The following is a 14286-nucleotide window of genomic DNA, read 5'->3' on the forward strand; positions in this document are numbered from 1 at the left end:
ATAAGATAATGGAATAAAAATAGAAATAAGACGTGAAAAATGAGCTTACGCCAAAAAATAAAAATGTGAAACCTAGTAGTATCAAAGCCAGAAAACCATAACTTAATGAGTAAATCCCCCAAAAAGAAAAAAAGTTAATTCGTTAGCAGGAGGAGAAGGAAGAGGCTTTCGTTCTTTGCTGACATTAAGCAACAAATTGATCGAATAAAGAAAAAAATAGTAGCAAAGTTCAAAAAGCCGCTGTTTATTTAAAACTCAAACAATTTTAAAAGTCAAAACGAACATAATTGTTCGGAGGAAAAAACTAGAAAATACAATAATTTTGGAACTGCCTAGGAAGCTATTTGGAAGAATCAACAGTGATTTGAATTGTTCTGTTTTTTAATTAACAAAGAAAAGATCGAGTTTTCGAATTTTTTCTTTTAAATAAAAAGACCGGACTGAGTAAAATCCGAAATATTTTTGGATTGTAACTTTGCTAGATTATACCAAAACCTTCTTGTCTTTCGATGTTCGTCCACTAAGAACCCTCAATTGTTTCGAATGTTATAGATCTAGATAATATGTCAGATAAAATATCAAAAATAAACGCTGCGTTTTCGATAATCATAGAGTAAAGTTAGCAAAAACGGCAAAATTTTAATTCCAGACAAATCTCAACGGATGTGGAAGTATCCCTAGCTTTTGCTGTAGTCTAAAAAGAGATTTCTGTTAGTTGTTTTTGGGTGTGTACTTCCGTTAAATTCGATCAAAGTTGACTAAATTAGCTTATTTGGTCAATTTTTGATGAAAAAGGCTGAATTTTGAAACATTTAGCCAAAATTTTTGACCAAAAATTCAAATCAAAATCGTTAACAATACTTTTTTGTCTTTTAAAATACAATCACAATACTATTGTTAACAACTTTAAAGCATAATTGACGAAGTTTTAGGCAAAAAATCCGGAAAACGTGAATAAAAGTAAGGCAAATTGTTCTAATAACAAAAAAAATTGAAAGCACGATAACTCGTTCTAGAAAAAAGAAATTCAAAAAGAATTTTTTTCATTGCAGATTCTGCGTTGGACGGGCTATTTAATGTTACCACTCAAAACTCTGTACGATGAAATATATATCGATCGGTCAAAATTGTCTGAAAAAAAACCCCATTTGAGTATACAGTTCTTCCCCCCTCAAGAGGGTCGGAACAATAATTACATACATGTATATATATATATATATATATATATATAAATATACATATATATATATATATATATATATATATATATTATATATATAAAATATATATAAATATTTATATATATATATATATATATATATATATAAAATATACATATGTATTTATATATTTAAAAAGATTTATATATATATATATATATATATACATATACATATATATACATATATATATATATATATATATATATAAATATATATATAAATATACATATATGTAATATATATATATACATATTACCTATACATATTTATAAACATTTATATTATACATAATTTAAAGATAATTATATATATATATATATATGTATATATATATATATATATATATATATTTCTATAAATATATATATATATTTTTTGTATATATATATATGTGTGTGTATATATAATTATATATATTATATGTAATATAAATATATATATATATATATATATATATATATATATATATATATGTATATATATATATATATATTATATATATATATATAGGTATAATATATTCATATATATATATATACATATATATATATATATATAAATATAAAATATGTATACTTATTGTTTATATAAAGATATATATATATATATATATATATATATAAGAATATATACAATCAGTACATAAGGGAAACCAAAAGCAAACGAGTGCCTTGGACTTCTGTGGTTTTGGCATTCTCTGTATGATCTATATATTGATATATATGTATATATATATATATATATATATATATATATATATATGTGTATATATATATATATATATATTATATATATATATATAATATATATATATATATATATATATATATATATAACATATACATATTATATATATATTATATATATATATATATGTATATATTTAAATTTATGTATATCTATTATATATATATATATATATAATGTAATATATATATTTATATATATATATATATATATATATATATATATATATATATATGTATATATGTTTATATATATACATATATATATATATATATATATATATATATATATATATTAGTATATATGCAATCAATATATTATGGAAACCATTGAAAACGAGTGCCATGGAATATTTTCCGTTTGGAATTCTCTGTATGATCTGTTTATTATAGATGTGGGCGGCGGTGGATGTTGTGCTTCGGGTCAAACACGTTTTATAAAAATATATATTCCACGTTAAATGTTCTTTGTTAATATATCTACAAAAACTGAGATACTATTTTTTCTACAATAACCTGCTTAGCCATCAATATCAACTTCCTGAAAGCGGAAGCACGCAAAAAACAAGAATCTTTCCAACAAATTCTGATGGCAGAATTGTGATATTTTTTAAATATTTGTTTGATACGTTTTTCAATTTTCCCTTTTAATGTTGTTCTGTGTTTGCGAGCACTGGGTCTTTTGATATGAAAGAGAACAATTATTCGTAAGTTAGAAAATCAGATAACGATTTAAATGACGGCAACTAGCACAAGAATAGTGTATATAATTTGCAATTCAAAAACAAAAATAAAAAACTATGAAAGTGGCAATTTTTATTTTTGCGTTTGAATAGCACATTATATACATTACTCAGAAGTGCTTCCACTCCAAATTATTGGTCTCCAAAATAAAAAGAAAATTCGGGTAATGAATAGCCGTTCTTGAACATTGGCAATGAAAACCCAAATCACTTGGAACTGTATGTGGGGTAAATAGTGCTTAAATTGAGCTAGCTTGATGCGTTTATCAGTGATTTTGATTCAGAAATTGGGTTAATTTTGCAATTTGGTTAATTTTCAATTGGTTATTCCTCAAAACTTCCATGGAGTGATTCATACAATTGCTCCTCCATCTTGTTCATTCAATTATCATCAGGTAATTTAACATACAGATAGATTTTAACTTCCTATCGAATGGCTACTAAACATTTCTTTTTTTTGCATTAAAATTTTTTATCAGTTTTTGAGGTAACTCACCTCAATAGAACAGTAAAATTTTACCGCAGCTGAAGATATAGGATCATTCCCCTAACTCTTAACTGAGCTCCAGTGAGTTCGAATAGGAAGAAAAAAAATACTGTTCAAATCAGGGACAAGAGACAACAGACCGATATAAACGTTAGTTGGCCATTTTTTTTTATAGAAGTGGTATTTTAGTTTCAAAGATTGGTTCATTTAGATAGCCGTCTGCTCATTAAAATTATGTACTTGATCTCACTGCTCTATTTTACGTAAGCTATAGTAGCAATACTTTTCAGATCCAAAAAATTCATATATTTATTACCTGGCCAATGTCCGAAAAAGGAATTTTCAATAATCGTCAATTAGGCTTACTTTCACTTCGGTAACTAGATAATGTAGCCGTGGAAAAAGGTAACGCGGAGGTGAGTTTCTTTTCGCCTGGAAACTAGTGACTTTTTGAAAGGAAATTAGTTACAAAGTTTTGGCCAAAGATTTCACACTATCCCCAAAATAATGCAACGTGAAATTTGATTTAAAATGTTTACATTATCCCGAAAACACGCTCAGTGAAAGATGAGTAAAAATTTTCACACAATTCCCCAAAACACGCATCGTGAAATATGAGTCAAAATCCAACAGAAGATATCCAGTTTTCGGTTTTGAAGCCAAGGCGAACATGTTTCCACATAAGCTTACAACTCTAATCTTAAAATTTGAAAACAACTGCCAAAACCCAGTACATGTACTCGATTTTTCGGACATCTGCCCCGTAATGTGTATTAAGAAAGCAATCTGTGAAACCTTTCTGTATGTCTTCAGTTTCTGGTTTTGAAGGTAAAATGATTTGATTGTGCTTCGACTTCAATTAATTTTTCTTGAAAAATTGGATATAATAGGACTCAAAGTTTTTCGATCCGTTAGAACAAATTTTCTTCTTATACTTAAAAAATGCACCTGTAAAATTCTCATTTTGAATAAGGGAACATTTTATTGAATTACATTAATGGGTCACTTTCATGCATGGCCAGTTTGAAGTGTTTTTTATTCGCTTTTTGGTTCGATTTTGTTTTTCAAATTCAGAATTTTTTCTGGCATAGTTCTTATATTCTTCAGTTGTCAAGGGTTCTCTCGTTCTGCTGCTACGCCACTATTGTTACAATTACCATCTGGCTATGCCTAACTTTATAAGTGATGGTAATCTGACATCCGAGCACCGGCGGCACAATACAAGGGGAACTTAATATTGTTAAATAAGTGAAAAATTTGCTATTTCGATCATATTTTGAATAAACAAAAAAAGTGATCAAAAGTGACATAAAAAGACCAAAATATCCACTTTTTCACTTTTTAATATTATTAAATATCCATTGTATTGTTTCATTGCCGCTCGGGTGTCAAATTGTCATTACTTAACTCACGACAAAATTTTACACTTAACACACGTCATATTATACCGTTACTGTGATAACAATTAATCTCGTCTCATTGCCCCAGTAACTTAAGACCCAGTAATGGCCATAAGGATCACAACAAGACGTGTTTGACCCGAATGACTTTGAACAGAGTTCCAGGCAAGCATTCACTTCCTGAGCACTAAAAATTACTATAAATTATTTTCCTGATATTTCTCAAAACTTATCAGATGGTTCGTGGAAGTAAAGCTTAATTTTTTTGGAGCTTTTGCAGTTGCCATTTTTGCGCCTGTCTTGAACAAACATCGGTTGGCCTCAGAAAAACAAGGTAACACAAAATTAGAATAATTCATTTTTCATAGCAGAAAATTTAGGCACAACTGAATTCTCGAAAAGTTATCATGAAAAGTTCGAATCTGAAATATTTTTAATATGAAGCTTATGAATTAAATTGGAAATTAATGCACAGACTGAAAAAAACGCACGCTATGAATGATTCACTAATCTTGTAAATAGTAAATAAACTGCCAAAACTGTTAAACTTGACAATCAATTGCCTTTTAGGCACAAATTTTGACAACTATAACTCCAAGAAAGAAGTTATAAAAAATTGTTCGCTGATTAATTGTCCCCCATAATAATCGAACTACATATTCATTAAAACACTCACGTGCACATTTTAGATTGCCGAAAGTTTGCAGTGCCAGAAGTTAAAATGCCAGAAGTTGCTACTTAGCCAGAAGTAGAATTTCGTTGACTTTCGTCATTTTAAAACGTGCGCGTTTCGTGTTTTAAGCATGGTTAAGTGACTCTGCAGAAGTCACTTCGAAATTCTGACTTAAGATCTCGAACATCTAAGTGGTTCTCGATAAACGCCAGAAGTTCTCATTGACTTCAAGCAGAGTCACTTAACCATTTCTTAAAAATAATCAATGCTCGTAAGTTGATTCGGTGACTGCTTGCTCTGTTTCTCTTCAAACTACATAGTCTCGCTCCGGACACTATCTGAACTTAACTGGGACTGGACTGGTGTTCCCTGGCACCCTCGTTCTTCACCCTTTTGGCACTCGGGGACACGTATTCTTCAGATCCAGTCAAGTGTCCTGGTCTCACTGCAACGGGGAGTGCTGCTACTACCGAGGACATTTCCCTTGGGAACCTAATATTTATTTCAGGACATATTATCCCCTATTCAAAGAAATGTGGTGAGATGAGAGAAATTAAACTGCGCTGTTGTTTGTTTTATATTCCTATCAGTAACGAATCTTTGAACTTCTAAAAAAAACTTTTGGAGCTGTTTACGTAATAGTATTCAAATTGTTTGACATAGAAGAGAGTAAAATTAGTTTGAATTTATATCTTTTCTTTCTAATAATGTTCTGTACACTTTTCTAACTATTGCGAAGTTGACGCCTTCATTTATAGACGGATAGCTTTGACTAGAATTAACAATAGTTAGCCTTACACACCTATCTTGTAAGATCTTGCAAGAATCTTGCAAGAATCTTAAACCAAAACGTATAATCTTACAAGAGTCTCGCAAGATAGGCGTAAAAATGCAAGACTCTTACAAGATAGGCACGTATTCAAGCAAAAGTCTTACAAGATAGGTGTTCTCTGTTGCAAGAACCTTTCAATATAGGCGTTTTCTCTTGAAAGAATCAAGATTTTTATCGCCGGCTCCCTAAAAAAACAAAAAAATTAACATATTTCTGTCGGAAAATTATTCCAATTCGATTTTGAAAACTGACTTTGAGATTTTTTACTATATTCTTGTGGTGTTCCCGTCCTCCTCTGTCATCCGGGCTGGGGAAGGGCTACGGCGGGTTACAAGCAAACAACAATAGGAGATTTTTAGCAGAACACTAGGTTACATAGAATCAAAAGACATTATAAAAAGAATCTACCTGTTAATAGATAATTCTAGCAAGCTAATCAAAACAAAAACTTCGAGTTAATTAATTCCTTTTAATTGAAGTCCTTAAAATTTTTTAGCTGCTGGGGAAATGTTATTCCTGTAAGATCTTGCAGGATATCTTGCAAGGTAGCCAAGTTTGACAAGGGGGCTTAAACACGCTTATCTAGTAAAGTTCTACAAGATGTCTTAAAAGATAAGCCTGTACATACACGATTCTTACTATATAATGTAAGTGCAAAGTCTTTCAAGACAAGAGTTTTCTGTAAGATTTTTACAAGATCTTAAAAGATAAGCTCGACTAGGGAGGTACCAATGAATAGACTTTAGGTCGATCCTTACTAGGAGGTCGACTGTGTAGGAGGTCGATTTAAGGTAGGGAAATAAACCCCCCCCCCAAGTCGACTTTATAAGTCTTTTCATAAAGTCGACCTCTCAACTAGGGAAAAGCCGTCCTTGAAGAACAATAATAGATAAAACGAGAGATTACTTGACCAGTGTTAGGTATGGCTTTAAGATACACGGCCTTTATGTGTTACGAAAAACCGTCCTTGACCAATTTGAGGTATGAAAGCCGTCTTCGACAAATTTTACGTATAAAAAGACGTCATCGACAAATTTTTAGGTATGAAAAGACATTCGCCGATCTATATTAGGCAATGGCTCGACTTTATTGCTTATCTTTCACTTTGACTGGAACTAAAAGCACTGCCTTCCAGTTTGATTCCTCTCAATCAAAAAAACACTGTCCTCGAAGTTGACTCGACAAAAGACGGTGGCCTCAAAATTATAGTTAACAGATTTGAAATCGTTTTTTTTGGCCAAGTAAAATGAATTAATTGACAATTAACTTGGTTAACATAACGGTGGTTATCAATAAAACAGATGAACAATTATGAATCCCATTTCATCAGCATTTTTTATTTTTCCACGTGTAAAATGTTTGTTTTTATTCTCCCCACTTTGAAATCTATTGTTTTGTAGATAATGTAGTCAAAGGTTAGCATAGTTTCCTTATTTAAAATATGCTGCAACCGTAAACTACCGAAAACCGAAAACAGATCTGTTAACAATTATATTTATCTATGATATTTTGTTAAACAAAATTTTACCTTAAATCAAAAAAAAATTTAACTTAAAACAATTTTAAACAAATGAAATAACAGACAATTTTTCGCGGCTTCTGCTGACAGGTTGCCAATTGAAGTCTCTCACACGGAAAGCATTAAATGTGACTGCACGGTTATTGTCCAAAAATATCAGATTTATTAATCGAAATACCGGGTCATTATCTTCTTCCGGGTCCGTGTATTTAACGAACCGGAATGACAACCCCCCCCCCCCCCCAAAAAAAAACGACGTTTTGGCGAGTCATAATTCTACTACCTCGACCCGGGTGGATCTGCATCCGTCTGTGAAAAGAATTGGGCTCGTCTAATTCAGGTAAATCAAACGAATTTAATTTGCCTTATGAAAACACTTTGGATTATTGATGTCTTAAGAAAACAAATGAGTTTGACTAATCAAAATTATCAACAGACTTCAATTAGGATTCTGCTGGATCTACAAACTTTATACGTGTTTTTCAAAACTCTCGAATTTAATAATGAAAGACAGAAAGATATTTTGAATGACGACTTGCATCCATTTCCAAATGGAGCCGAAGAGCTCGCGATTGTCTTGCAAGTGTGAACGAACTAATCACAAAAACGACTGGTTTTAATAACATTTCTGCACTTTTTTCCCCTCGTTGTCTTCCAGGAAAGCTGAAACTAACAACAAATGAAAACTTCTGTGAAAACTAAGTTCGGTTTAAAAGTAGAAACACAAAGTAGACCGCTCGAGATTATTTCTGATCTTCTTTCTTCCTGTTTTGAGAAGTTCATCATCATCGGCTTTTTAGCTCTGCATGAAATTTGTGTTTTTGCCGCTGCAGCTGTTTAAAGGGAGCAATAGGTCACAGAAAGCTTGCTATTTTTCGAGGGAAAAAAGAGATGAGACTCAATTGAAATAAAATGATAAGCACCCGTACTAAACCAATAAAACTTTGATTCTACTGATCGGACAGATGCACCCTGGAAATTTTTGTCACCCTTTGTATGCTAAGAAAACATTTATAGTTGTTTGAGATTGATCCAATTCCCGCTCACTGTCTACTACGACAGGGCAAGTTTTTTTGTCCTTCATAGCAACATAAGCATCAGATCGCTCATTGGACCATGAAAGTACACTAAAAAAGTTCAGATAAATTTACCTGAAAAAACACCTGAAATTACCTGAACAGTTCAGGTAGATTTGTCTCACCTGAAACATACCTAAACACACTTGAAAAATACATGTAACTTACCTGAAAAATTCAGTATCACTGCCTGAACATTTTCATGAATTTACCTGAAATTTACCGCAAAAAATATCAGAACTGTTTAGGTTGTTTGCACAGTTGCGGTAATTTTACCTGAATTTTAACCTGAATTTCAAAATATCCCTAACCGTAAATTTGGGAAACAAGAAAACGGCTTGATGTTGATTGATAAATGTGTTGCTGAATCACTTAGAATTTGTATTTTATTTTATAGCTCAATTTTATTTGAAGAAATAATTTGATATTTTATTGCTGAAAACAATAAAAAGTTAATTTACAATAAAAAGATATGTGCAATGAAAAGTAATCACAACTGAATAGTTCAGTTCAAAATTTACCTGAACTATAGTTCAGGTTTATTTCAGGTGCCTGTACACTTGAAACTCACAGGAATTTCCACATACCTGAACACGGTTCAGGAAAACTAAACTGAACTTTTTTTGAGTTTAAAATAGCTAAAAACCTAAAAAGAAAAAGGTTTCTTAATATGCTTTCGCACATAACAATCTGACCGCACTCATCCACAAAATTCCTTCACGTTCTGATCACTTAGACAAGTAGCTAAGGCAACGTTAGAGGACCAATCAGACCAGCCATTGTTAAGACTACAAGACAAGACAAACAACAAAATAAAAGAACAACAATAAACAATATTTACATTCATAACTCAATGTCTATAGAAAAATAGCATCAAATAAAACATAAACTTAACAAATTAAACTGCACTTCAATAAACAACATGGGACCATTCCTTAATGAGACTTTGCAATGCATTGACAAAAAAAACAAAAACAGCAAATTAAAAAAAAATACGTTTCTATTTTGTGAAGAAAGGTAAATTATAATAAAGAAAAACGTTAGATATCAACTGAAGTCTTTAAATAAGTTTTTTCACTCATATCTCCATAAAAAAATTGAGATCAGTCATTTTCTAGAACATGTCATCTGTACACAGCAAAAATATTGAATAAAGACAAAAACAGAAATTCAATGAAGTTTAGCTAGAAGAATGTGTTGTAGCATTTAAAATCACAAGGCGGCTCGTTAATGTGCGTTCGCACATGATGTTCCGACCCGAGCTCATCTACATTTTTGACTAAAATGTCAACCAAATCAAGAGATAACAAAAATAGATGTTTGAGTTTAAAACAATCGTTACACATTCTATCTACTAATTGAATTACTAATGCCATGCTTCATTACAGCACCAACGTGACCTGACATTGAAGAGACTAGAAAAAAAATAGCACCAACAAAATTTTGGCGGCAAAAAATGAATATCTAAATTTAAAAGCACCTGGTAACAACGTCAAAATGCAGTCAGATAAAACCTTAACTACACAAGTTTACCTTTTACTAACTATACAGCAGATGAAAAGTTTTCTTAACGAGACTAGGTAACAAGCCGACAAAAAAAACGAACAGTGAGGCGAAACTTAAAAATTAATCAACATTTTTTGCACCAAGAAAATTCAAAATTCTTAAACATTGGTTTTTAATAAAAAAATCCTTGATAAATTACTAAAAAGTCATTACAAAACCAAAAGCACCCGTCTGTGGTCAGACTATGCCATAGAAACAAACTAAAGAGAAACTCAAAAAATTACAAACGATTTGCGAAAACACAAACCTTTGCTACCATTAAAATCAATAGCTATCATCTGAATATGTATTTTTAATTCAGTTGTTATTTCTGCTATTTCAGTTGAAGGATTTATACTGAAAGATTAAATAAGTTTACTTGGGCCACATTTAAAAACCATTGGGATCTGTTATTACGCGATTGTTCTGAAGGAAGAGAAAAAGAAACGCAAAAAATGGCCATTCAATAAACGTTCAGAAAAACGAAACAACAGTGGCACATAATATCAATATATATGTTATTTCTTGAAATACACGAAAATCGATGGGACATCTGATTGATGAATAGAAGTTAAATTTGACGAAAGGAACCTATTCGCTATATGCTGAATGTTTCGAGCAACATCATTCATTCAGTCCTCAATTACAAGCCTATGAGATCTGTGAGCAATTTACGGCTACCTAAAGAACAAAAACAGCGAATTCAGGAAAAAAAATTGAGTGACAAAAGGGTCGAAGGCATTAAAAAAATGAACTTTTCACTAAACACTCTTCAATTTTAAATTAATTTTTCAGGAGCAATGGGAAAACCTTTTTTATCAATATAATTTCAAAAAATCAACAAATATAAACAAATACATTAGACGCACGAAAATTGCGGGAAAACACGTATTATCAACGCCATTAAATTCATTAGCCTTAAACGGAAGCCAGTATATACAATAAATGATGCCTCAAGGGGACAATAAGTTTTTTTGCCAATCGTATTTCATCAATAAGACCTTACAACAAGTTAATGACTATGAAAACAACAACAGAGAGAGGCAAAAACCACAAATTCAGTAGAAAAGTGCCTGAAGAAAATGTCGAAGCAACTCAAATCATAAGCTCTTCCCTGAAAACTTTATTTATGATCCGTTGAACTTCTTCCCTAAACCAATAGGGACTCTCAGCAGTAAGATGATGTGATAAGATTTCAAAAGGATCGAAAAACAAAATAAAGTACCCAAAAAAAATATGAATTCTCGTGGCATTGATGTTTTAAAACTAATAGGTAGAAGGTAAAACCGCTAACCAGATTAATTTTGGCTATAGTAGAACGGAAATGGATTCTGTTAGAACCAACAATGACCAAGAGTATTCACGAAAAAAAATTAGGAATGGTTGAATTTCAAAAAAGTTTCGAAAAATTATTTTTAAACCCTTAACAGCCAGTAAACTCAATCTTTCATCGGAGCTCAATGACGATGCTCAGATATAACCCATAGGGAGGAAAATGATGTCTGTCATGCATAGATAGTTAAAAAGACATCACAATAAGTCTTATGACAGAAAACAATAACAAAAACAGCAAAAACTAAAATTCAGTAGAAAAATGCGAGAAGAAAGTGTCGAAGACAATTAAACCATTAGCTATTCTTTGAAAACTTTCTCTGTGATCCACTGAACGTCCTCTCTAAGCCAATTGGATTACAATAATCTTTGGATAATGTGATAAAGAGTTCAAAAGTGACCAATAATTCAAAAAATCCAAAAAAAAAATTTAAAAAAATTGAAATCTTTGTCATTGAAGTCATATAACCAATAGCTAGAAGATAAAACAGCTAAACAGAATATTTTTAGTCGCAGTAAAAAGCAAGTGGGTCCAGTCAATACTGAAACTCACTAACAGTTCAAGAAAAATTTAGGAATTGTTATTGTTCAAATAAAATTTTCGAAAAATGATTTTTATTTTAACAGACATTAAATTCAATAGCTTTCAACGGAAGTCAATAAAAACGCTCAAAGATGCCCCGGTGGCAGTACATTTATGTTTGTCATGCATAGGTATTCATTATGAGATCACAGTAAGTATAATGACTATTAACACAACAAAAAAAAACAGGAGAAAACCAAAAAATCAGTAGAAAAGTGCAAGAAGAACGTGTCGAAGCCATTTAAACCATAAATTTTTGTTTAAAATTTTTATTGGTCATCCACAGAACATTGTTTTTAAGCTAATGGGAACTGTCAATATTTGGATAATGTGATAAGATTTCAAAAGTAACCAATAATACGTAAAAATCCAAAAAAAATTTTAAAAAATTGAAATTTTTTGTCATTGAAGTCATATAACCAATAGATAGAAGATAAAACCGCTAACCAGTTTAATTTTGGTTGCAGTAGGAAGGAAGAGGGTGCTCTCACCCCTGGACTGACTTACAATTCACTATAATAAGATTATGATTCTTTAATATTCAAAAAAAAATTCGAAAAATTATTTTTTAAGTCTTAACAGCCATTAGCCGCCCCCTCAATGAAATAGACATGTTCACTTAATGCTCATTATGGAACATATTGCACTGTTAGTCAATGAATCCCTACCATAGGACTCCAGAAAAAATAGTAAAACTTCAAAAAGAAATTCAAAATTTCATTCAAAATTACGAAAACTCAGAATCGAAACCAAAAAAAAAACATGAGCAATTCCTTGAAAACGACGTTTTTTGCTCATTGCGCTTCATTCGACTATAAAGGAGTTTTGTCATTAATAGAACGTCGATATAAAATGTGACTTGTCTCTAGGTGACTTAAAAAAGCAAAAAAGAGAAAAGTTTTATTAAAAAAAGGGCTCTCAATTAGAGTTCGATTTTTTTTGATAGTGAACTTCCCTATGAGACCAGAACTAGTCTTTCTATCGCCTTGCATTCAACTTTTACTAACTCAAAATTTATTCTTTTTATAGAAATTTGAATTAATGTTTTCGTAAAAAAGATCTTAGTTTGAAGAAAATTGTACTAAAAGTGAACAATCATGCTAAAGATCCCATTGTTCACACAAAACTTCAATCCTCGATAACTCCTCGAAAAAAACGAAATTCAAAAAAATCTTTTTACTTTTGAATTCTACGCTGGACCAGCTTTTTAATGATACCACTCACATTTCTCTACGACGAATATATCGATCGGCCAAAATTCACTGAACAAAAAAAAAAAAAACCCATTTGAGTATATAGTTCCTTCCCCCACAAGTGGGGTCGGAACAATAATCTGTTGTAATACACAGCGACTGATTACAATCTAAATTACTTTTGGACTGTAAAAAACAATTTGACCAGAGCTAGCCTTGCTGATGCCGGTCGTGCTTTGGGAACAAGTAATTGTTACAAATTTTATGCACTTTGATAATTTAACAAAGAGTCAAAATATCAGAAATAAATGATGCATTTTTAAACATTATCTAGTCAAAGTGGCAAAAAACCAGATTTTGATCGAAATTTACGCTCAAAGAAAGCGCAAGTAAAACTAGTCCTATTTAGGGATAACGAAGACTGTGTCAGCATATTTAAGCAAAGTGTAATTAAAAAGCTTCCGTGCCATTTTGATGAAGAAAGTCTAATTTTTGAACAATTTATCAAATTTTTGCCAAAACATTGAAACCAAACAGTTCAACGACACTCATCTATCTTAAGAGGTAAAACGAACATCAATATTTTTAACAATTTTGACATTTTTTCAGCTGGAGTGGCAAACAATTGTGTAAAAATACGCATGAAGTGAAGAAAATCAATGAAAATAACTCAAATGAGCGCAAAAACTTCGATAACTTTGAGAACTCCATGGAGAAAACGAAGTTCAAAACATTTTTTGTAAATTATATATTCTCAGCAGCACGGGTTTTCTAATGATGCCACTCAAAAACTTCTACGTTGAATATATGGATCGGTGAAAATTGACTGAACAGAAGAACCTTTTTTGTATATAGTTTCCACCACACTAAAGTGGATCGGAACAATAAGAATTGGCACAATTTACCTCGTTGTGTTGAATCTTTCAAAAGTTAT

General features: G+C 31.1%; 1 protein-coding gene across 3 annotated transcripts in view; it reads left to right on the top strand.

Moving 5' to 3' along the window:
- Positions 1–6029, top strand: part of LOC142335475 (uncharacterized) — a 47099-nt gene extending 41070 nt beyond the window's left edge. For 2 of the 3 annotated variants that reach the window (XM_075383995.1, XM_075383996.1), the window contains exon 7: positions 2363–2392. The gene's annotated coding sequence lies outside the window, so the exon portion shown is untranslated. Of the gene's footprint in view, positions 1–2362; positions 2393–5592 lie in introns of those variants that run through there. The other variant, XM_075383998.1, reaches the window with a different exon arrangement.
- Positions 6030–14286: the final 8257 nt, after the last annotated feature.

This window comes from Convolutriloba macropyga, chromosome 2, assembly GCF_964194025.1.
Source record: "Convolutriloba macropyga chromosome 2, txConMacr16.3, whole genome shotgun sequence".
Taxonomy (NCBI): Eukaryota; Metazoa; Xenacoelomorpha; order Acoela; family Convolutidae; genus Convolutriloba; species Convolutriloba macropyga.